This window comes from Lithobates pipiens, unplaced genomic scaffold (genome assembly GCF_037356315.1).
Source record: "Lithobates pipiens isolate NorthernLeopardFrog02 unplaced genomic scaffold, aLitPip1_a1.2 Scaffold_18, whole genome shotgun sequence".
NCBI classification, from domain to species: Eukaryota; Metazoa; Chordata; class Amphibia; order Anura; family Ranidae; genus Lithobates; species Lithobates pipiens.
In genome coordinates this window covers 209,060,441-209,085,706 of record NW_027507758.1, presented here as the reverse complement: position 1 = coordinate 209,085,706, position 25,266 = coordinate 209,060,441, and the positions used below count along the sequence as shown (strand labels likewise).

The following is a 25,266-nucleotide window of genomic DNA, read 5'->3' as shown; positions in this document are numbered from 1 at the left end:
GGACTGGTGTCTTTATTCAACCTAACAAACTATGAAACTATGAAATCTATGTAAAGGAACCCTTTATTCCCATCTTTTGTTGAGTTCATTTTGACTCCAGGGCTTTGAATGCAGTGACACTGCAACAGATCCATACCATCCTTACCATCTCCACATTTGTGGTTTAATCTCCTCCTCTCTTGGCTTGTCTTTCCGTTTTTTTTGGAACAGCTGCCAAAACAAGAGAGAGTGCCTATTTCTGGTATAAAAAATTAGCATGTGAGTATTCAAGTATTGGGTTTTAATGTATTATGTTATTTGTATATATGTACTTTTTGTAATATTCATTGCTTGTTGTGTGCTTACATACAGTGGCTTCCCTGAAGAAGAAATGATTAATACATATTTTTCGAAACGCGTAGGAAAAGAGCTGCCTGTTTTGCTGGATAGAGTCTACGCATGTAGTAATATTCTATGCCATACACATATGTTAGCACAACACTGTTATTTTTATGAATCATTGTGGTATTGTAATGTCGTTTGATAGTTGTAATAAAAATTTATATATTTTTTCATATATATTTTAGTATATTATATTTTTTCTACATTGCCTTAAAAATCCCAATAATTTTGAGGTGTTATTCAATTGTAAGTACCTGGATGGGAGACCACCTGGGAATACCAGCTGCTGTAGGCTTTTTTTAATATGTTGTTGGCGTCGACGACCTGTATTATTCTTCTGCTTGTTTGCCGACGTCACCATCTTTGCATTTGTCAAGAGGGTTGAGAGTGGGCAGCAAGATCTCCTACGGCCACATCACCCTGAATGCTACCAATCTCATCTGATCTCGGATGCTAAGCAGGGTCGGGCCTGGTTAGTATCTGGATGGGAGACTGCCTGGGAAAACCAGGTGTAGTAGGCTTTTTTTTTTAAGTTGTTGGCGTCGATGACCTGTTTTATTTTTCTGCTTGTTTGCCGAGGTGACCATCTTGGCGTTTGTCAAGAGGGTTGAGAGTGGCCAGCAAGATCGCCTATGGCCATATTACCCCGAATGCGCCCGATCTCATCTGGTCTTGGATGCTAAGCAGGATCAGGCCTGGTTAGTACCTGGATGGGAGACCGCCTGGGAATACCAGGTGCCGCAGGTTTATTTTTAATACGTTGTTGGCGTCGACGACCTGTTTTATTTTTCTGCTTGTTTCCCGAGGTGACCATTTTGGCATTTGTCAAGAGGGTTGTGAGTGGCCAGCAAGATCGCCTACCGCCACATCCCCTTGGATGCGTCCGATCTCGTCTGATCTCGGATACTAAGCAGGGTCGGGCCCGGTTAGTACCTGGATGGGAGATTGTCAGGGAAAACCAGGTGCCGTAGGCTTTTTTTAATGTTGTTGGCGTCGACGACCTATTTTTTTCTGCTTGTTTTCCAAGGTGACCATCTTGGCGTTTGTCCCAATGGTTAAGAGTGCCCAAAGAGATTGCCTATGGCCAGGGCGCATGCGCGGAAGCGTCCAAGATGGCCACTTAGACCGGGAGCTCCGCGCCACCCTGCCTTAACGCCCACCGCACCAGCGTTCTGAGCCCTTGTTTTTGCCCGCGAACGGCTCCATCTGGCTGTGGACACCTCAAGCTACCCCCTGATGTCCACATCTCAAGCTCGCCGATGCCTCACACCCGCTATCAATATGGCGGCAGCGCTGACAGGCCGATCCAAGATGGCCGCCGTTACCTCACAAGGCACAGCTTGTCCTGAGGAATCCATAGCGGACCAGAATCACACTGACCCGAGCCCCTCAGCAGCTTCGGACAGCGCAGTGAGTAATTACCAACCCGGGGCCCCCTCACCAGCCTCTACAGATCCTCTCCTGAGACGCATTTTAGGAAACGTGGAACTCCAATATGGCGGTAAGCTACTTTTTGGGAATCCCTGTCTTATGATAAGTGCAAGGCTAGGGAGTAGACTAAAATGTTCTTTGGTTCTCTTTGTTGTAGGTCTTTTAGACAAAATTGAGGTTTATACAACACAATATCTCCCTATTTGATGGGCCATTGGACATCTATGTAAAGGAACCCTTTATTCCCATCTTTTGTTGAGTTCATTTTGACTCCAGGGCTTTGAATGCGGTGACACTGCAACAGATCCATACCATCCTTACCATCTCCACATTTGTGGTTTAATCTCCTCCTCTCTTGGCTTGTCTTTCCGTTTTTTTTGGAACGGCTGCCAAAACAAGAGAGAGTGCCTATTTCTGGTATAAAAAATTAGCATGTGAGTATTCAAGTATTGGGTTTTAATGTATTATGTTATTTGTATATATGTACTTTTTGTAATATTCATTGCTTGTTGTGTGCTTACAGACAGTGGCTTCCCTGAAGAAGAAATGATTAATACATATTTTTCGAAACGCGTAGGAAAAGAGCTGCCTGTTTTGCTGGATAGAGTCTACGCATGTAGTAATATTCTATGCCATACACATATGTTAGCACAACACTGTTATTTTTATGAATCATTGTGGTATTGTAATGTCGTTTGATAGTTGTAATAAAAATTTATATATTTTTTCATATATATTTTAGTATATTATATTTTTTCTACATTGCCTTAAAAATCCCAATAATTTTGAGGTGTTATTCAATTGTAAGTACCTGGATGGGAGACCACCTGGGAATACCAGCTGCTGTAGGCTTTTTTTAATATGTTGTTGGCGTCGACGACCTGTATTATTCTTCTGCTTGTTTGCCGACGTGACCATCTTTGCGTTTGTCAAGAGGGTTGAGAGTGGGCAGCAAGATCTCCTACGGCCACATCACCCTGAATGCTACCAATCTCATCTGATCTCGGATGCTAAGCAGGGTCGGGCCTGGTTAGTATCTGGATGGGAGACTGCCTGGGAAAACCAGGTGTAGTAGGCTTTTTTTTTTAAGTTGTTGGCGTCGATGACCTGTTTTATTTTTCTGCTTGTTTGCCGAGGTGACCATCTTGGCGTTTGTCAAGAGGGTTGAGAGTGGCCAGCAAGATCGCCTATGGCCATATCACCCCGAATGCGCCCGATCTCATCTGGTCTTGGATGCTAAGCAGGGTCAGGCCTGGTTAGTACCTGGATGGGAGACCGCCTGGGAATACCAGGTGCCGTAGGTTTATTTTTAATACGTTGTTGGCGTCGACGACCTGTTTTATTTTTCTGTTAGTTTCCCGAGGTGACCATTTTGGCGTTTGTCAAGAGGGTTGTGAGTGGCCAGCAAGATCGCCTACCGCCACATCCCCTTGGATGCGTCCGATCTCGTCTGATCTCGGATACTAAGCAGGGTCGGGCCCGGTTAGTACCTGGATGGGAGATTGTCAGGGAAAACCAGGTGTCGTAGGCTTTTTTTAATGTTGTTGGCGTCGACGACCTATTTTTTTCTGCTTGTTTTCCAAGATGACCATCTTGGCGTTTGTCCAAATGGTTAAGAGTGCCCAAAGAGATTGCCTATGGCCAGGGCGCATGCGCGGAAGCGTCCAAGATGGCCGCTTAGACCGGGAGCTCCGCGCCACCCTGCCTTAACGCCCGCCGCACCAGCGTTCTGAGCCCTCGTTTTTTCCCGCGAACGGCTCCATCTGGCTGTGGACACCTCAAGCTACCCCCTGATGTCCACATCTCAAGCTCGCCGATGCCTCACACCCGCTATCAATATGGCGGCAGCGCTGACAGGCCGATCCAAGATGGCCGCCGTTACCTCACAAGGCACAGATTGTCCTGAGGAATCCATAGCGGACCAGAATCACACTGACCCGAGCCCCTCAGCAGCTTCGGACAGCGCAGTGAGTAATTACCAACCCGGGGCCCCCTCACCAGTCTCTACAGATTCTCTCCTGAGACGCACTCTGGGGGAACGTACCCCTCCCCACAGCATATGCTCCCACACAGCCCTAAACCATGGGACACAGATGCCAGAGACTCTCCCTCCCCCCCCACAGACTTCTCCTCCATGATGGCTGCATTCTCCCAATTGCTGACTAGAGGCCTGTCTCAAACAGATCACAGCCTCTATTCATGCTGATCTACAACAATTAGGGACCAGGATTGAAGCGATCGAACTTAAATCTGATCAATCATGCCTGTGCATTAACCAAAACACAGCCAGGATACAAGAACTACAGGACCATCTAGAGGCCGCCACCGCCCAAAATTGACGACCTCGAAAACAGGTCGAGGAGGTATAATTTCCGTGTCAGAGGCCTCCTTGAATCTGTCAAAGACACTCATCTTGCTGTCCAGGACCTCATCAAAAGCTTAATCCCCACCATCCCACCGCATCGTCTGGAATTAGACAGGGCACACAGGGCTCTGCAACCTCCTCGCTCAGACAGTCTACCAAGAGATATTATAGTGAACCCACACTACTACTTGGTGAAAGAAGAAATAATGAGGGTGTCCAGAACCTCAGAAAATCTGACTTTCCAGGGTCATTCAATTCAAATTTTCACCGACCTATCACCGTACACAGTCCAAATGCGGGCACTGAAACCACTACTTCAAGTTCTGACGAGCAAAGAAATCTCCTACAGATGGGCCTTCCCTCTACGCCTGAACTTCTGGTATCACAATAAACCTTATCACTTTTCAACATTCCAAGATGGAGAACGCATCCTGCTACAATTGGGACTGATCAACCAGGAGCTGCCACAGATTTCTACACCTAAAGGAACCTCGTCGTCCAAACGCCATTCACCGACAAGCCCCTTGACGCAAATGTGGCAGAAGCAGATGCCCAAGAGATCGAGGGAATCCCCACCAACATGAACCTCCAACTGGACTGTCCATATCTTGCTTGAAAATGACTTCCTCATGGAATGTGCTCAGGGCCGAACTTTTCCCCAGGCTGGGTTGATAACAGGTCCTGTTCCACCTGGGGGCATCTCCAGGCTTGATCCTTAGAGGAAATTTCTTCCACTCTGCCTCCGATACGATTCTTTCTTACATTTACTACCGCTACTGTGCCTGTACTACCCGCCCCTCCCTCTATAATATTATTTGATTAATTTTTTCTTCTGACTTTTTGGCCTTTTAATTGTTGCCTTTTTGTTACGCTCTTCTAGCCATTGAGTCATAGTCTTCCACCCCTCGGGGGAGAAGGAGGGTAATCACATGCAATATGCATGTTCCCTTTGCCTCACTTAGCCAGGGCTCAGACCTTTTACTGTTAGAGCTTATGAGATCAAAAACCTCTGCGGCTGGGTTGACCAGGGTGGGCACAATGCGCCTCCCTTTAACCCCGATAGGAGAACACTAGTTCATTCTCCTACCGGGGGTTTGACTGCAACGACCCATTAGGGTCGCTTTGATTTTCCCTTGGGTAGGGTACGGGCGGAGATGGATCTCTGCCTGGACCAGTGGTTGCGGGTTTTCTTGGGGATTTTTTCTTAAATTTTTTATTAATTTAATTTTTTTCTTTATAGTATACTTTTTCTTGATTTGAATTGTCATTTTGTGCAATGCATATTCTGATGTGTCTTCTTTTTATTCCTCTTTCCTCTATCTCTATTTTCTCTCTTCCTTTCACCTCCTTCCCTCCCTCCTCCTCTCCTCATCCTTTCCAGCCCCTCCTCCCTCCCCTTCCTATCTCCCTTATACAGGTTCAGGGTCTGGTTGAGTTATCCTTGTCTCTATCCCATAAGTGATACTACAGTGGAACTGACGTCTACTCCTATCTGCCAGGGACTACTTCAAAGACAGGTACTCCTTTTATACACAGAGCTCACCATTACACGCTCTTCCCATGACTACACCCTCGCAGTCGAAATCTAATCTCCGCATAATGTCCAATAATGTCCAAGGCCTTAACTCCCCAGTAAAACGGCGCAAAATCATGCAACAATTTCACGCCCAGAAGGCAGATGTTGTTATGATGCAGGAGACGCACTTCCCTATTTCTTACAACCCCACTTTCATCCACAAAAACGTTACTCAATTTTACTTAGCTAATGCATCCAATAAAACAAGAGGGGTAGCGATCTGCTTTGCCAACAAAGTTCATTTTACACACTCCAAAACGATCAGAGACCCAGAAGGCCGCTACATCCTGGTCTCTGGGACACTTGACGCAGTAACATACACGTTCATTTCCTACTATGCTCCAAACTCCCGCCAGGATTCCTTTTTTGCAAAGACCCTCACAGCACTGAAACCCCATCTGAAGGGAATTGTAATCCTGGCGGGAGATTCGAACATTCCTTTCGACCTTTCCTCAGACAGATCCAACCCTGCAAAACCAATGCCCAAACGGCCTCCTAAATGCAGCCTTCGTGTTGCACAATCCATCCAATCGGCGGGCCTGATAGACATATGGAGGGAGATGAATCCCCGTTCCAGAGACTACACACACTTCTCTGTCCCTCATAATACACTAACCAGGATAGACCATATCTTTATACCTCCACGATTAATTCCTTTGGTTGAAGCCTCCAAAATTTATGACTCATCTCTGTCCGATCACTCCATCGTCTCACTAACTCTCCGGGGGGGGGGGGCGGTGATAAGCGACCGTTTCAATGGAGTCTTAACGAGTCACTATTGAACAATCAGGCCCACTGCGCAGTACTAGACTTGGCCCTGACTGACTACTTCGCAGACAATAATACAGATTCGATTTTGCCAGGCTCTCTGTGGGCGGCGCACAAGGCGGTCATGAGGGGCAGAATGATCCAACTTTCCGCCTGGCTTAAAAAAGAACACTCCGCAGACCTTATACGACTCACAGAGCAGTTCCGTATGCTTAGTAAACACCACAAACGACACCCCACCCAGACAGCCTGGCTGAACTCACTCAATCTTCTGCTCACCACCTCCGCAGAAAAACATCTGCGCTGGACGGGAGCTCTCTTCTATTATCAAAAGGATAAAATAGGCGCCAAGCTCGCGAGCAAATTGTGTCCCCGGACTCGTACCTTAGTCTTCCCCAAAATCAGACAGTCTTCGGGGTACCCTTACACAAAACCCTGTGGAGATTTTAAAATCATTTCATGACTATTACGAAAACCTCTACACCGAGACACCCCACTCACTTCTAAAGCTAGGAACCAGTTCCTCGAGAACATCGACCTACCTTCCATACAACAAACACACAAGGAACTAATGGACGAGTCCTTCTCCTCTGCCGAGATACTAGACGTAATAAAATCCCTGAAATCAGACTCAGCCCCCGGGCCCCGACGGTTTCCCAGTCAGATATTACAAGACATTTGGAACAAAGTTAGCTCCCTATATGGCCAAATTCTTCAATTCTCTCCGGGATGGAGCCCCCCTTCCGAATGACTCTAACACAGCATTTATTTCAGTAATACCGAAACCTGGTAAAGACACTTGCGAAGTGGGAAACTACAGGCCCATATCGTTAATCAACAATGATCTTAAAATTATGACTAAGATACTGGCAAACAGAATGTCCAGCTTTATACCTAATTACATTCATAAGGACCAGGTGGGCTTCATCCCGGGGAGACAGGGACCGGACCAGGTGAGAAGGGCAATTGACCTAATATCCTTGTTGAATTCTCGATGGGACGGGGGCTCAGCACAAGAAGGCCTTCTGCTATCTTTGGATCTGCAGAAGGCATTCGATTCTGTTTCGTGGCCATATCTTTTTAAAGTTCTCACTAAATGGGGTTTTGGGGCAAGTTTTCTAAAGATTCTGCACGCCCTATACTCAACCCCGTCTGCTCAAGTATGTTTATTAGGCCATCTTTCAAAGCCATTGGACATCCGTAGAGGTAGTAGACAGGGATGCCCCCGTCCCCTTTTTGCCATAGCAATAGAGACATTGGCTATTGCCATTAGAGCGGACATAAACATTAAAGGTGTTCGCTGCGGCACAGAAGAGCATAAATGCGCTCTCTTCGCTGATGACATGCTCATATTTCTGACCTCGCCACTAGTCTCCACCCCCAATTTACTTCGACTACTAAGGGACTTCGGCACTATTTCAGGCCTCCAGGTTAACATATCGAAGTCAGTCGCCCTCAATATTTCGGTTCCCCCATCAACAGTTTCCCAACTTACGCCTTTCTTTCCCTTTTCCTGGGCCACGGATAAGATTCCCTATCTGGGTGTCTTTTTGACCAAGTGTGTCAGCAACTTATACAATGCCAATTATCCCCCCGCTTTCAGATCTTGGGAGGCGTATCTCGCCAAATGGTCTAAGGAAGGCTTATCTTGGCTGGGCAGGCTCAAGGCAGTCAAGATGACCTTACTACCACGCGTATTGTACCTATTTAGATCCCTCCCCATACCTATAAAAAAGTCGATCCTATCCAACTTCCAGTCAAAGGTGGTTCGATTTGTCTGGGGAAAGCGGGGACATAGACTGGCACAAGATATTCTGTTCTGCCGGACAACCCAAGGGGGCTTAGGACTACCTAACCTTTGTTTATACTACCAAGCAGCACAACTGGCACAATTCTCAGCAATATATACTAAGACCTATCGGCCTGACTGGGTTTCCATCAAGAGACAGGCAGTGCCTAGCTATACATTAGATTACCTGGAGACCACAGACCCGCTATCTTAGCCCCCACACTGTCTCACTCCCTAGCACTTTGTGATCAACTATACAAAAATGAACGCCTGATATCCCCACTGAAACCTCTCACACACCTATTCCACAATACCGCTTTTCCTCCAGGCATGAACATGAGGCATTTCACTGGTGGCTGAACAAAGGCCTTTTCAGAATTGGACATTTCCTTTCGCCCAACGGTCCCATTTCAGTGGACTACTGCCGTACTAAACTGGAAATGCCCGCTTCAGAACAATTCAGACTTTCACAGATTAGACATTTCCTTCATTCTCTCGAACCAGACAAACCAAATATCTACAAAGTAACGATATACGAGCAATGGTGCACGAACCAGGGTGTCAGGAAGATCCTCCTCACGGACGTCCGAGCGGCGAAAGTCGCAGAAGATCTCTTGCCCAGTTCCAGGAGCGTTACCGCGATCGGCGGTGCGTGCGTGGCCGTTTGACGCAAATTGGCGCCAATAGCGCTATTTAAACTGGATCCATGCCTCACTGCCTTGCTGCCTGATCAACAGCGTTCCTGTGCGTCCTGGTGATCCGTATCTGAATCTGAACCTGAACCTGTACCCTGATCCGTATCGAACCCGGCTTGTTCCCGACTCTGCTGTTTGCTGCCTGCCTCCCGACTTTGGCTTGTACCCGACTACTCTTCTGGATTCCGTTTCTGTACCTGATCTGCCCGCCTGTGCCTGACCTGGACTGTTACACCATCCGTCAACTGTAAGTTGCTTGCTGTTGTACTACAGGACACCTCCCAGTCCTCCGCAATATCTGGCTGTACTCCTTCTGCGTTTGTAGCCTTCTACCTCTGGCCGCAGACTACTGGACTCTTCCGCTTCCGCTTATCCATTGCACCTGCATCCGTTGTTGGACTACAATACCCCTCCGTTGTTTGTCACTTCCTGCAATCACTTGTATGCCGTTGCTGGACTACAGGAACCCTTCTGCTGTCTGCTGGAACTTATCTCACCTTTGCCTGCATTCAGACACCGGACTACAATACACCTCCTCCTTCAACGGTCTTCTGCCTCTACCACCTGCTATCCGGTCAGGCACTTGTGCCCCTCTGTGCTCCTGAGCCCCTGTCACCACTACCAGGGTCTCTCGAGTCAGAGGTCTACGAGAGGCCACTCCCTGCACTCCGGGCTCTGCTTAAAGGTACGTGACAGTATCAGGCAGCCATGTCTGAGCCCACGCAGGGAGATTCGGCCATGGATGATTTATGCCGTCATCTTGCTGGACTTACCCAGGCTGTTAAATCTCTACAAGAAGGCTATTCTCGATTGGAAGAGCGTGTCCAGGTCTTATCTACCACAGGCCCTACCGTGTCGGGAACTTCTTCTGCGCCATCAGTGGTTATGTTGCCCCCTGAACCCAAGGTCCCAACTCCGGAGAGGTTTTCGGGAAATCGCAGCAAGTATAGAGCTTTTCGCAATGCCTGTGAATTGTTTTTTGCACTTCAACCCAGAACTTTCTCTTTAGAATCCACTAAGGTGGGTTTTGTTATCTCCCTTCTACTGGGTGAGCCCCAGGCTTGGGCCCACCGCCTTTTGGAGCAAAAGGAAGCCTGCCTTAATAACCTGAATAAATTTTTTCAAGCCATGGGTTTGCTCTATGAGGATCCTCAACAGGCGGCCACAGCGGAAGCAGCTTTATATTCTCTTCAGCAAGGCCGCAGAGCGGCAGAGGACTATGCGTCTGAATTTCGGCGCTGGAGTTCCGATACTACCTGGAACGATGCTGCTCTGCGCTACCAGTTTCGCATGGGACTCTCTGAACCTCTAAAGGATGAATTGGCCCGGGTGGGTGTTCCAGCAACTCTTGAAGCCCTTATCAACCTCTCCATCCAGATAGACAGACGCTTGAGAGAAAGAAGAACAGAACGCACTGCCGGGCCGTCCCGACCAGTCTGGATGTTACCCCGTGTACCTAATCCCCCTGCACATCCTGCTGCTGACACGCCTGAACCCATGCAACTGGGCTTACTTAGACCAACGCTCACCACCGAGGAACGACAACGCCGGCAGCTCAACAATCTGTGTCTTTACTGTGGAGAACCCGGACATTACGTGAGATCCTGTCCTGCCAAATTCCGTAAGCATTCTTCTGTATCTTCTCCTGTTTTACCTGCTGTGCCTAGTAATGCTACTCACCTGGCTGTTCCCGTCTCTCTTCAGCTACCCGGAGGGAACATTCAAGTCCCCGCAATAGTTGATTCTGGAGCGTGCAGTGGATTTATGGACTTATCGTTTGCCCAAAAGTTCCAAGTGCCCTTACGGCCCAGGGCGAAAGGGTTGTCTGTACACCTTGCCGACGGGTCAGCTATCAAATCAGGACCAGTGACACAAGAGACATGTCCTTTGACTGCTACTATTTCCGGTAACCATCAGGAACAACTCTGCCTGGACATTATTGAATCTCCCCTTTTCCCTATCATACTGGGTATGCCCTGGCTTCGGGCACACAACCCGCAAATAGACTGGTCCACCGGAAACATTTTCTTTTTCTCCCCCTATTGTCATCAACACTGCTTTCAAGAATCAACTAAGGTTTCACCCCATTTAATGTGTATGGAGACCGATGTTGAGACTCGCCAGCACGTTCCTGAGACCTACCATGACTTCCTGGACGTGTTCAGCAAGAAAGGGGCAGAAACACTTCCCCCTCATAGACCCTACGATTGCCCAATTGAGATCCTTCCCGGAGCCGAAATCCCTTTCGGGAGAATATTTCCCTTAACAGAAGTGGAATTGGAGACTCTCAGGACTTACATTGATGACAATCTGAAAAAGGGGTTTATACGTCCTTCTACGTCCCCAGCTGGGGCAGGAATCTTTTTTGTAGAAAAGAAGGACCATTCTCTCCGCCCTTGTGTTGACTACCGGGACTTAAATAAAGTTACAGTCAAGAACCGGTACCCACTGCCTTTGGTACCCGAATTATTCCAGCGCCTTGGATCAGCTAGTATCTTCACAAAATTGGATCTTCGCGGAGCCTATAATTTGGTCCGTATCCGAAGCGGGGACGAATGGAAGACTGCCTTCCGCACCCGCTTCGGACATTTTGAATATCTCGTAATGCCCTTTGGGCTATGCAACGCTCCTGCGACTTTCCAGCATTTTGTGAATGATATCTTTAGAGATTTTCTCGACCTGTTTGTTTTAGTATATCTGGACGACATCTTAATTTTCTCCCCCTCTCTGCCAGCTCACAGGGAACACGTTAAGAAGGTTCTCACTCGGCTTCGCCAACACGGCTTGTACGCAAAACCTGAGAAGTGCGAGTTTGAACGTCGCAGCATTCAGTTTTTGGGGCTGATTATTTCGGTGGATGGAATCAAGATGGATCCGCAAAAAGTTTCGGCCATCCTGGACTGGCCAGCCCCTACTGATAAAAGAGGAATTCAACGCTTTGTGGGGTTTGCGAATTTTTATCGAAAATTCATCAAAGGGATTTTCTACAATCATCGCTCCAATCACCAGATTAACGAGACAAGGTATCAAGTTCCAGTGGACTCCGGAGGCACAAGCCGCATTTTCTTCCCTTAAAGAACAATTTGTGTCAGCATCTGTCCTGAAGCATCCTAATTCTGCGCTACCCTACATCCTTGAGGTGGATGCATCCGAAGTTGCAGTGGGAGCAGTCCTTTCTCAGAGACAGGGCCCAAAGGCTTTATTGCACCCAGTGGCGTTTTTCTCACGTAAATTGTCTGAAGCGGAAAAGAATTATGATGTCGGGGACAGGGAGTTACTCGCTATCAAAGCCGCACTTGAGGAATGGCGCTATCTCCTGGAGGGAGCAGCCCATCCCATTCTGGTATACACTGACCACAAGAACTTAGAGTATTTAAAGACTGCTAAGAGGCTGAAGCCGCGTCAGGCCAGATGGGCACTGTTCTTTACAAGATTTTCCTTCCACATAACCTATAGGCCCGGATCAAAGAACACCAAACCCGACGCGCTATCCCGGATGTTCAGTGAACCCGAAGTTCTTCAACCCACAGACACCATCCTTGCGCCCGGAAATTTCCTTATGCTCCAGGAAGATCTTCTATCCCAACTTAAGCAGGCTTCATCTTCAGCTCCACATCCCTCAAACACCACCTTACTCTCTAGCAATAACTTGTTATGGCATGAAAACAAGATCTACGTGCCCCAACAACTACGGGTTGCTGTTCTCAAGTCTTGCCACGACCACAAATTGGCCGGTCATTTTGGGGTACACAAGACCGCCGAACTTCTCCAACGCACCTTCTGGTGGCCTCAGCTGCTAAGAGACTGTAAACTTTATGTTGAATCTTGCATTACCTGTACCCAGAACAAGAGTAGCAAGACCAAAGCCTGGGGGTTGCTGAAACCACTCCCCATCCCGGAAAGGCCTTGGAAAATGATTTCCATAGACTTTATTGTAGAATTACCTCCGTCAGAAGGCTTCACCACTATCCTTGTGGTGGTCGACAGATTGTCCAAAATGGCTCACTTTCTGCCCATGAAGGGTACACCTTCTGCCCCAGAGACGGCAAGGATCTTCATTAAGGAGATTGTAAGACTCCACGGTATACCTGCGAACATTGTTTCCGACCGAGGGGTACAATTTACATCAAAATTTTGGAGAGCTTTATGTAAGTCCTTGAAAATTGATCTTTCATTTTCGTCTGCCTATCATCCCCAGACCAACGGCCAGACCGAACGAACGAACCAGACCCTTGAGCAATATTTGCGGTGTTATTCTTCTTTTTCGCAAGACGATTGGGTATCCCTTTTACCACTTGCCGAGTTTTCCTACAATAACTCTGTTCATTCTGCAACTAATCAATCTCTCTTCTTTGCGAACTATGGTTTTCACCCTCAGTTCCTATCAGCCAATATCCCAGAATGCACGGTTCCAGCAGTTCAAGAAACTTTGGACTTTTTCTGCACCAATAACAAGTTGCTTCAAGAAACGATGGCAAGAACTCAAGAACGCAACAAAGCAGTTTTTGACAGAAAGAGGAGAGGGGAGCTCGACCTAAAACCCGGAGATTTGGTTTGGTTATCTACTCTGAATCTAAAATTAACATGCCCATCTAGAAAACTGGGCCCAAAATTTGTGGGTCCTTTCCCAATTTCCAGGAAAATTAACAATGTGGCTTATGAGCTGAAATTACCAGAATCGCTGCGTATTCACCCAGTGTTTCATGTGTCCCTCTTAAGACCTTCAATCCAGGATCCCTTCACCGATCGGAACGTGGGCCCTCCTGAACCTGTGCTTATTAATGGTGAAGAGGAGTTTGAAGTAGAAGCAATTTTGGATTGCAGAAAGAGACGCAACCAGGTACAGTATCTGGTGAAGTGGAAGGGGTATGGTCCAGAAGAGAACTCCTGGGAACCAGAGACTGGCATCCACGCCAAGAGGTTGGTTCTGGCATTTAAAAGATCTCACCCAGGTAAGATGTCCCAGTTGGGCATCCGGAGGCTGCCCATTGGGGGGGGGCAATGTCAGGAAGATCCTCCTCACGGACGTCCGAGCGGCGAAAGTCGCAGAAGATCTCTTGCCCAGTTCCAGGAGCGTTACCGCGATCGGCGGTGCGCGCGTGCGCGTGCACGCGGGTGCGCGCGCGCGCGTGCACGCGGGTGCGCGCGCGGCCGTTTGACGCAAATTGGCGCCAATAGCGCTATTTAAACTGGATCCATGCCTCACTGCCTTGCTGCCTGATCAACAGCGTTCCTGTGCGTCCTGGTGATCCGTATCTGAATCTGAACCTGAACCTGTACCTGTATCTGTACCTGTACCCTGATCCGTATCGAACCTGGCTTGTTCCCGACTCTGCTGTTTGCTGCCTGCCTCCCGACTTTGGCTTGTACCCGACTACTCTTCTGGATTCCGTTTCTGTACCTGATCTGCCCGCCTGTGCCTGACCTGGACTGTTACACCATCCGTCAACTGTAAGTTGCTTGCTGTTGTACTACAGGACACCTCCCAGTCCTCCGCAATATCTGGCTGTACTCCTTCTGCGTTTGTAGCCTTCTACCTCTGGCCGCAGACTACTGGACTCTTCCGCTTCCGCTTATCCATTGCACCTGCATCCGTTGTTGGACTACAATACCCCTCCGTTGTTTGTCACTTCCTGCAATCACTTGTATGCCGTTGCTGGACTACAGGAACCCTTCTGCTGTCTGCTGGAACTTATCTCACCTTTGCCTGCATTCAGACACCGGACTACAATACACCTCCTCCTTCAACGGTCTTCTGCCTCTACCACCTGCTATCCGGTCAGGCACTTGTGCCCCTCTGTGCTCCTGAGCCCCTGTCACCACTACCAGGGTCTCTCGAGTCAGAGGTCTACGAGAGGCCACTCCCTGCACTCCGGGCTCTGCTTAAAGGTACGTGACACAGGATCTCTGCAAAGGAGGAATTTCCCTCATTTACTCATCCCTGGCAGATAGGAATGACAAGCCAGCATATGCCCGCTCTTGGGAAGGGGACTTGGACATCCAGCTGGATACGGAGACGTGGTTTCAAGTCTTCAGACGCTCATCTAAAGGTATTCTGAACATTTCATTAATCGAAGCTAACATCAAAATTCTAACAAAATGGTACTATGTCCCTGTGCGACTTTACAAGATGTTCCCAGAGATTTCACCCCTCTGTTTCAGAGGATGTGGTCATTTAGACACGATGCTCCATATGTGGTGGACTTGCTCCTGCATACAAAATTTTTGGAACGGATTTATGCATCTAGTGCGAAGGGTTACGGGGGCTCCAATTCCTCAGGACCCTTCGTATATTCTGCAGAACCGCAGGTTACACCACACCCCTAAGCACACTCAACAACTAATTTTCTTCATGTGCTTGGGAGCCAAGACCACTTTAGCAAAGGCCTGGAAAACCTCTAAGGTATCCCTCTTGGCTGCCAGGTACAAAATCTCCTGGATTATGGTTCAGGAACAAACAGTAGCTAAACTGCGGAATACCACCCAACAATTTGAGTTGACCTGGGAACCATGGGCCCAGTACATCAAAGTTCCACTCTATCCAGGGCACTTACAGTCATAAGATCTACACGGATGGAACCACGACCCTGATCCCTGTATAACCTTCCCCCCCACACCTTTCCCTCTACTTTCCTAGTCCCACTTTCTCCTTTTTCTTTTTACCTTCCTTACACAGGATTTCTAACAATAAGATATTGGTCTGATATTCTCTTCACACTAGAGTTTTCGCCTGCCGTTAATCTGTGTTGAACTGACTACTAACTGGTACTGGAAAGGTTTACCTGAGAGGGCCTGGGAGTTCCAGCGTATGTCCCTCTGTCTCCCTCCCGGGGGCCACAACTTCTGAATGCCCTCGGGGGGAGCAGAGGGAAGCGGGTGGGGGCCTCTTTAGCGGGAGATCCCGAGCGATCCCACTCCACAATGTGAGCCCATAGGGGTGGAGTGGTGATCTCGGGGGCTACCGCGGGAGGCACCACCGTGTTTATAGCAATTCTTCATAACCTCCCACTCAGGCCTTCTTTTACATCATTGCCGAAAGGTTGAGCGTCGATAGTACCGAAGCCTTGTTGTGACAGGCACCAAGACTAAGGAGAGCAAACCTTCCTCTAGCTATGTAAAGGAGGTCTTTTCCACTTGTCTAGCCACTACTTGACATGGGGAAATCTTGATGGAAATTTTTACCCTTTTTAGGGCTTTCCACTCATGTCAAGTACAAGTAGTTTAAGACAGGGATTGGCCCCACCTCTTCAACAGTCTATATGGGTTTTTTTAGGTCCCGGGGGCCCAAATAAAGTCAGGCTGTTTATTACTGTTTTCCTATGGTTTTAGATTCCCAAGCATACTTATCACTTAGGGGCTGTTTACCTATAGGAGATGCACCTTCGCACTCCAAGTCTCCCATGCACTACTCTAGTCTCTCAAGCATGTGCGTGCGAGATACTGTTTTACATTGTTCTGCATTGGTTACTGAATCCTGTTTAGATTCTATCTTCTATTATTTCATGTGATCGCTCTATGATTGCTGTACATTATACATGATGTATTTGTTAAAACTCAATAAAAACTATTGAAAGAGAGATTGCCTATGGCCACATCACCCTAAATGCACCCAATCTCATCTGATCTCGAATGATAAGCAGGGTCAAGCCTGGTTAGTACCTGGATGGGAGACTGCCTGGGATTACCAGATGCCGTAGGCTTTTTTTTTAATGCTGTTGGCGTTGGCGAATTGTTTTATTTTTCTGCTTGTTTTCCGAGGTGACCATTTTGGCGTTTGTCAAGAGGGTTGAGAGTGACCAGCAAGATCGCCTACGGCCACATCACCCTGAATGTGCCCTATCTCGTCTGAGCTCGGATGCTAAGCAGGGTCGGGCCTGGTTAGTACCTGGATGGGAGACCGCCTGGAATTACCAGGTGCCGTAGTCTTTTTTTTAATATGTTGTTGGCGTCGATGACCCATTTTATTTTTCTGCTTGTTTGCCGAGGTGAGCATCTTGGCGTTTGTCAAGAGGGTTGAGAGTGGCCAGCCAGATCGCCTATGGCCACATCAACTTGGCTGCGCCCGATCTCGTCTGATCTCGGATTCTAAGCAGGGTTGGCCCTTGTTAGTACCTGGATGGGAGACCGCCTGGGAGTACCAGGTATGGCCCCAGAAGCACAAGAATTCCTCTCTCAGTCTACTGTATTGTCCGATTCATACCAAGCCCTCCAGACCTTATCAAATTTCTTCCCACTTCCCCTCACCCTGTATGTTGTTTTATAATACGGTAGCATAGAGTTGATCAGGTGCTTCCAATAAACAATGTCTGGGGCCTGTTTGTTCTTCCACTTAAGTAATATGGACTTTTTACCATAAAATAACAGGATGTTGAGCAGTGTCCTCAACGCCCTGGAAGGAACCACCTCCTCTACCAGCCCTAGCAAGCATACCTTCACCGTCAGGGGAATCGGCACTGCCAATACGACCGAGATACAAGTTGTGACCTCCTGCCAAAACCTCTGAATGTGTGTGCAGCGCCAGAATACATGGTCAGCATCAGCCAGAGAGAAAGCACATCTCCAGCACTCCTTCGCTGCCAGTCCATATATCCTGTCTATTCTGGCCGGCGTGTAATAGCTTCTATGCAGGAATTTAAATTGGATCAGGCGGTCCCTGGCTGATACTAGATGCTGAAAGGGCTGGGTCCATAGATCATCCCAGTCCTCTGCCTGAATATCGGGGACTTCCGCTTCCCATCTGATCCTGCACTTAGTAACCGCTTTAGGTGAGCGTTTAAAAAGTTCCTTATACGTTATGGAGAGCGTTTCAGACAGGTCCTCCCGGGACAGCAACGATTTAAGTGTTGAGGGTAGAGATTCCACCCTCAATTCCCCAAATTGAGCCTGTCATATTTGAAAAAAAATGAAAAAAACTGAAAAAATAGGAGTTGGGCAAGTCATGTCTAGTCTGCAACTGTGAGAATGTTTGCAAATCCCCCATATGAGTAACATCCCTGAGCGTCTTTATCCCCTTAGTTGCCCAGATCATAGGATCTGGCAAACCATAAAAATTAGGGAGTCTCCTATTCATCCATGGGAGTGGAAAGGGACATACCTACATAACTAGGGGCTGCCAATTTTAGTGCCTTCTCCCATGCCCTAATCGTGGCTGTCATTGTTAGAGTGATGGGCAGATCTGAATTGGTCCCCCTAAAAAGTGCCAGGCGTAGACTTTCATACAATGCTAGATGGGCAGCCTCCAGTACGGTGGCCGCGTCTCCTTCATCGGATATGAGCCATCTATGCGCAAACACCATCTGACCCACAAGGTAGTACTTGAACCAGTCTGGTACTGCCAGCCCTCCTTCACTCGGCTCTTGAAGGACCTTCATCCCTATCCTAGGCGGTTTTGGTGTCCACAGGAATGCATTGACAATACTCTCCAACTGTTAGAAAAAAGACATCGGTATCCAGACCAGCGCATGCCGAAGATAATAAAGGATTACCGGAAGTATTTTCATTTTGAGTAAGCTGATCCTGCCCATAAGTGACAGGGGCAGTTTAGTCCAGGCCTGCGTTTTTTGCTTAAGGAGCCCTATCAAGGGAAGTAAGTTTAGCGAGAGATAGTCTTGCACTTGTGGAGTGATCCTCACTCCCAATTATTTAATAGAATCCACCCACCGAAGTGGCAGGTCGGGATCCGCTCTGACCCTAGCCTGTACATCCAATGGTAGGATGGACGACTTCAGTTTACTCTAAGACCTGAATAAGTGGCAAATTTATCAAAGATAGCCAACACAGCCCTCAGGGATTCCTCTGGGTCACTAAGAAACAGTAGTATGTCATCTGCATAGAGGGCCAGTGTTTCCCTAATAGACCCCACTCCTATAGCCCGCACCTCTTCCGCAGACCTGAGTGCCATGGCCAGGGGCTCCATTGCCAGGGCGAAAAGGAAAGGGGATAACGGGCAGCCCTGCCTGGTGCCCCTGCCCACCGCAAAAAATTCAGAGGTCCGTGATCCCATTCTGATGGCCACCTTGGGACTTTGGTACAGCATGGCTACCCATTTACGGAACTGTGGCCCGAAACCCATGACCTCTAACACTCTAAGCATATATTCCAAATCGATAGAGATTTGAACGCCTTTTCTATATCAATGGACACTATGATTCTACAGTCAGAGTCAGTTTGTGGTAGCTGTAGATGGATAAAAAGACTCCTTATATTTGTGTCTGTCGATTTGCCTGGACTTGAAGCCCGTCTGGTCAATGTTAATTACCGATGGAATGACTTTGGCTAGTCTGGTCGCTAGAATTTTTGTTAGGACCTTAAGATCCGTATTCAGGAGTGCTATGGGATGATAGGATGCACACTCGGTGGGATCCTTCCCTGGTTTTAGCAGTAGTATCATGTTGGCCTCTAACATGGAAGTCGGCAGGGAGGAGACGTCAAGGCAGTGTTGCAGCGGCCAATTGAATCTCAGGGCTAACAGCTCCACATTGGTCTTATAAAATTCCATGGGGAAACCGTCTGGGCCCGGGGATTTGTTAGGTGGGAACGAAAAGATAGCAGTCTGGATTTCTTTAACCACTTGCTTACTGGTCACTTAAACACCCTTTCTGCCCAGACCAATTTTCAGCTTTCGTTGCTCTCACACTTTGAATGACAATTACTCAGTCATGCAACATTGTACCCAAATGAATTTTTTGTCCTTTTTTTCCCCACAAATAGAGCTTTCTTTTGGTGGTATTTGATCACCTCTGGGGTTTTTATTTTTTGCGCTATAAATGAAAAAAGACCGATTTTGAAAAAAACGCATATTTCTTTGTTTCTGTGACAGAATTATGCAAATTATTAATTTTTCTTCATAAATTTTGGCCACAATTTATACTGCTACATATCTTTGGTAAAAATAACCCAAATTAGTGGATATTATATGGTCTTTGTGAAAGTTAGAGAGTCTACAAGCTGTGGTGCAAATCGCACAAAATTGATCACATCTGATGTACTGGTGGCCTATCTCTATTCTTGTGACCCGAACAAGTCAGGAAAGTACAAATACCCCCCAAATGTCCCCTTTTTGGAAAGTAGACATTCCAGGGTATTTAGTAAGAGGCATGGTGAGCTTTTTGATGTTGTCATTTTTTTCCCACGATTCTTTGCAAAATCAAGATTTTTCATTTTTTTTATTTTTTTGCATAAAATTGTCATTGTAATAGGTTATTTCTCTCACATGGCACGTGTATACCAAAAATGACACCCCCAAAAAAATTCTGCTACTCCTCCTGAGTATTACAATACCACATGTGTGGGACTTTTTTCACAGCCTGGCCACATATAGAGGCCCAACATGCAGGGAGCGCCATCACGTGTTCTAGGAGCATAAATTACACATCTAACTTGTTGACTACCTATTACACTTTTGAAGGCCCTGGAGCACCAGGACAATGACACGTGACACTGATGACAGATGGCACTGATACGTGGCAATGATAAAACTTATACGTGGCACTGATGGCACGTGGCACTGATGACAGATGGCACTAATATGTGGCACTGATGACAGATGGCACTTATACGTGGCACTGATGACACGTGGCACTTATACATGGCACTGATGACACGTGGCACTAATACGTGGCACTGATGACACATGGCACTAATACGTGGCACTGATGACAAATGGCACTAATACGTGGCACTAATACATGCCACCGATTACAGATGGCACTAATACATGGCACCGATGACGCGTGACACTGATGACAGATGGCACTGATAAGGGGCATTGATGACACGTGACACTGACAACAGATGGCACATGACAGGTGGCACTGATGACAAATGGCACTGATACGTGGCACTGATGACAGATGGCACTAATATGTGGCACTGATGACAGAAGGCACTATGTGGCACTGATGACACGTGGTACTGATGACAGATGGCACTGGGGACAAATGGCACTGACAACAGGTGGCACTGGGGACAGATAGCATTAACAGGTGGCACTGGGGACAGGTAGCACTGGGGTGGATGGCACTGGGGTGGATGGCACTGGGGCAGGATGGCACTGGGGTGGATGGCACTGGGGCAGGATGGCACTGGGGCAGGATAGCACTGGGGCAGGATGGCACTGGGGCAGGGTGGCACTGGGGGAGGATGGCACTTTTTTAACTTTTTTTTTACACTTACGGCCGCTGCAGCCATTTATCTCTCCCCTCTCACACGCTGTCTGTGTGAGGAGGGAGAGCGGCGCTGAGAGATGATCTCATATGTTTACATATGAGATCATCTCACATTGGACATGCCGATCGCGCTGCAAACGGCCGCTGTGATTGGCCGTTTACAGCGATCTGTGTTTGCCTGTCTCCGGGGGACACGGCAAACACAGAACTTCCCCGATGCGCGCCCGACATTCGTCTATAGGGCGGGCGCGAGGAGGTTAAGCGTGATTTTGGAATCAAGGGTCAAACAGTCCTTCTCCGCCAGTCTCGGGATGGGCAACCCCCCTAACAAGGAGCCTAGAGCTCCAAGGTCGTACCTAGGAATGGGCTTGTATAGCTTTGAAAAGAAAGTCACAAATTCCTGCATTATCAATGTCGGTTCAGTAACTAAATAGGAATGTGGGGATAGGAGATATCAAGAGGCACTTCGTGGCTAAAAATGGATATCTCAGATATATCGATGTAAGGAGGTACCATCATCCTTAATGAATAGAATTTAAAACAAGAGTAGGTAGGAACTTTGGGATTTTAAAGGCACCAGTATAGGTTAAAAAAAAAAAAGAAAATAATGAATATTTTTTGTCAAATATAGAAAAGAAGTACATGATAGAAAGAATTAAAAAGATCTTTTGACACAGGGAATATATCCACGCATATAAAGATCTACAGGTTCAGTAACTAAGTCACCGGCCCCATTTCTGATCGCGGGTTTGGGCCTCGGGTGGGTCAGCGGAATCAGTGTTATCCGACCAGTAATTTTTAAAGGAGGGCTCGAGTTGGGAAAGCACCTGCTCGTTCTGTAGCCAGCTCGCAGACAACCTCCATCCTCCCCTCCCAGACCCCACTGGAAATGACAGAGTGAGGGAGAGAGGATTATGGTCCGACAGACCACCCGGCATGTATTCCACCCTCTCCACATTTTGCATCAATCTACCGTTTCCAAAGGCCAGATCAATTCTCGCCGCCGACCGATGCGCGGACGATATGTGAGAATAACATCTAGCCGTCGGATGCTTCCACCTCCACAATTCATTCAGCCCCACCATTGAAGCCCAGCTCATCAGCTCTGTCGAGCTCCCCCTGCTCGGGTTTGAAGAGTCCAACACCGCATCTAATGTGGCGTTGAAGTCCCCCAACACAACCAGGGGAAAATGTGTAAATGCAGCCAAGCGGGCAAACATATTATACAATAATTGAACCTGAAACGGAGGGGGCACATAAACATTTACCAACATTAGCTTCTGGTAACACACCTCCAGCACCACCGCCACATATCGTCCCCCCTGGTCCGTCATAACCTGATGGACCATGCATGCAATTGCCTTGCTTATAAGCACCGACACTCCCCTCGCAAATGTTGAGTATGTGGAATACAGAGCTTTCTGAATCCACGGCTTACGCATAGTCAACACTTTAGCTCCATCCAGATGGGTTTCCTGAAAAAAAATTACATGTGGTTTTGATTGTTTCAGATATTGGAAAACCGAGGCCCTTTTAAATTTGTGGTTCAGGCCCCATACATTCCAAGACACAATCTCTAATCTATCCGCCATCATCCCACAACATCATAACATAGGTGCCAGCCGCTGTGCCCAGTTCCCTCACGGTCTGGACTACCAGTACCATCATAGAATACAGTAGCATTAGGAACCATACCCCATTCCCGAGTCTCTGAGCTGTGGCAAACAGAATCCCCCCCTGCTTTTATACCAGTACCCTTCTTAAAACCAAACAAAAGTGTCCTGATAGTTAGCTTCCTCCTGTAAACATAACTGCAAAAACTTGCGGTGAGGTCCAACCGCCGTGATCGAAAGTCTGGCAAAATCTTCTCAGTCGTATCTTCTTCCACCCTGAGCTCCAGATATTAAGAAAACTGTTGGAATACAGCAAACACCAGGGCACAAAATTGTGCTAACAGACAACAAGGATAAAGAGAAAAAAATTACAGCAAGCTCCAATTCGGCCCAGGGAAAAAAACTCTCCCCCCCCACTGGAAGAGCCATTGTAAAGTAGTTTGTGTGCTTGATGATCCACTGGGTAGTCTTTGCCCTGCAACAATTAACTCCAGGGTTATTCACTGCTCAGGGACACCCACCGCTCCGATAGACCAATACCGTTAAAACTGCATATTAGTGAGGGTCCACCAGCCACCCCAGGAACATGGCCTATTAGTTCTGTTGGATATATGTAGGGACCGCACTGCCTATCGGATATCTTGGTGAAAACATTCCTGTGGCCACCGGGCTGCTCCACACATTGATAATCACTGAAACCACCCCAGGGAATTGGGTGGATCCTGCCCGTTCCTCATGTCATCTGGCGGGGATCCTCCACTGAGGAGGGTCCCCCAACACATGTTAGACACACGGCAGCCGAGTGTCAGAGAACTTGCAACTCTCAGGATTCCTGTCCTTTCCCTGAGGCAACATAATGGGAACCGCGCAACAGGCACAACATACCTTAACAGACTTGTGGGTTAGTAACCCAGAACGCACTGCCCCGTGCCATTAAGCCAATTCTATGTCCATCCAGTCACAGACCTCCACAGGGTTGTCAAAAAATCTCACACTGCCTTTGTATTGGATCCTGAGCCTGCTCGGGTAAAGCATGCTATATTGAATCTCCTTTGCGCGGAGCCTCCTGCAGACATCAGTAAAAGAGCGGAGTTGTTGTTGCGTGGCGGCTGAAAAATCGGGGAAGAGCATCAGTTTGGAATTTTCCTAGAGTAGCTCTTGTGTCCTCCTGGACTTGGCCAAGATCATGTCTCTGTCCCCGTAAGTCAAGAACCTTACAAGAAATGGCGTGGAAATGCACCTGGCGGTCTCCTGCCCGTGGGGACCCTATGGACCCTTTCAACAACATATGTGGGGGTAAATCCTCCAAAGAGAGCAGCGTTTTGAACAGAGTCTCTACAAACACCACAGGCTTGCCCCCCTCCGATCCCTCGGGCAGTCCCACCACCCTGATATTGTTCCTCTGTTGTCGGTCTTTGGCGTCGTCAGCTCTGTGCTGCAGGGACCGCACCATATCACGGAGTTCCGCAATATGGGTTTCCTGTGTGTGCGTGGTTTTCTCAACTCCAGACACCCGGTCTTCCACCGTGGTGAGCCTGCCCCGGATCTTATCATTATTTGATCGTGCCTGATCAAAGTACATTCGGACGATAAATGATCAATACGCCCCATCAGTTCAGACTTACTGGCATTTATGGCCTCTAGAATAGGTCTAGTAATCGCCTCCATGTCCATCGCCACATTATGTTCATCAGCCTGTTCAATGTCTGCACACAGCTCCGCCGCATCGCCATGCTACGCCCTCTGTGAGGACAAGATGGCGGGGGCGGGGCTTCCGTATGTCCCCTTCATGGAGCGAGTGCGGCGCTGCTCTTTCTGGACTGTACGCTGCTTTTTGGAGGCAGATGAACTCATATCCTGAGTCTGCTCGCCTCCCCCCGAATAATGGTGCCTTTTTTACCCGGCTTTCTGCACTCCAAAGCACGGATATATGCAGGATGTGCGGAGCTGTGGAGAAAAGCTGGCTGCCTCAATCACATCCGGTCACGCCCTCAGCCGTAGGCTTTTTTAATATGTTGTTGGCGTCGACAACCTGTTTTATTTTTCTGCTTGTTTACCGAGATGACCATCTTGGCGTTTGTCAAGAGGGTTGAGAGTGGCTAGCAAGATCACCTACGGCCACTTCATCCTGAATGTGCCCGATCTTGTGAGATTTTGGATGCTAAGCAGGGTCGAGCCTGGTTAGTACCTGGATGGGAGACCGCCTGGGAATACCAGGTGTCATAGGCTTTTTTTTAAATATGTTGTTGGCATCGACGACCTGTTTTATTTTTCTGCTTGTTTGCCCAGGTGACCATTGTGGCATTTGTCAAGAGGGTTTAGAGTGGCCAGCTAGATCGGCTACAGCCACATCACCCTGAATGCTCCCAATCTTGTCTGATCTCGAAAGCTAAGCAGGATTGGGCCTGGTTAGTACCTGGATGGGAAACCGCCTGGGAATAACAGGTGCCGTAGGCTTTTTTTTATTATGTTGCTGGCGTC

General features: G+C 47.9%; 10 pseudogenes; all 10 read left to right on the top strand.

Moving 5' to 3' along the window:
- Nucleotides 1-783: 783 nt before the first annotated feature.
- LOC143990767 (5S ribosomal RNA) lies at nucleotides 784-902 on the top strand (annotated as a pseudogene).
- A 107-nt stretch (nucleotides 903-1,009) lies between these two features.
- Nucleotides 1,010-1,128, top strand: LOC143990978 (5S ribosomal RNA; annotated as a pseudogene).
- A 108-nt stretch (nucleotides 1,129-1,236) lies between these two features.
- On the top strand, nucleotides 1,237-1,355 carry LOC143990807 (5S ribosomal RNA; annotated as a pseudogene).
- Nucleotides 1,356-2,771: 1,416 nt separating this feature from the next.
- LOC143990766 (5S ribosomal RNA) lies at nucleotides 2,772-2,890 on the top strand (annotated as a pseudogene).
- A 107-nt stretch (nucleotides 2,891-2,997) lies between these two features.
- On the top strand, nucleotides 2,998-3,116 carry LOC143990866 (5S ribosomal RNA; annotated as a pseudogene).
- Nucleotides 3,117-3,224: 108 nt separating this feature from the next.
- Nucleotides 3,225-3,343, top strand: LOC143990840 (5S ribosomal RNA; annotated as a pseudogene).
- A 13,243-nt stretch (nucleotides 3,344-16,586) lies between these two features.
- On the top strand, nucleotides 16,587-16,705 carry LOC143990846 (5S ribosomal RNA; annotated as a pseudogene).
- Nucleotides 16,706-16,812: 107 nt separating this feature from the next.
- LOC143990737 (5S ribosomal RNA) lies at nucleotides 16,813-16,931 on the top strand (annotated as a pseudogene).
- Nucleotides 16,932-24,895: 7,964 nt separating this feature from the next.
- Nucleotides 24,896-25,014, top strand: LOC143990822 (5S ribosomal RNA; annotated as a pseudogene).
- A 109-nt stretch (nucleotides 25,015-25,123) lies between these two features.
- LOC143990770 (5S ribosomal RNA) lies at nucleotides 25,124-25,242 on the top strand (annotated as a pseudogene).
- Nucleotides 25,243-25,266: the final 24 nt, after the last annotated feature.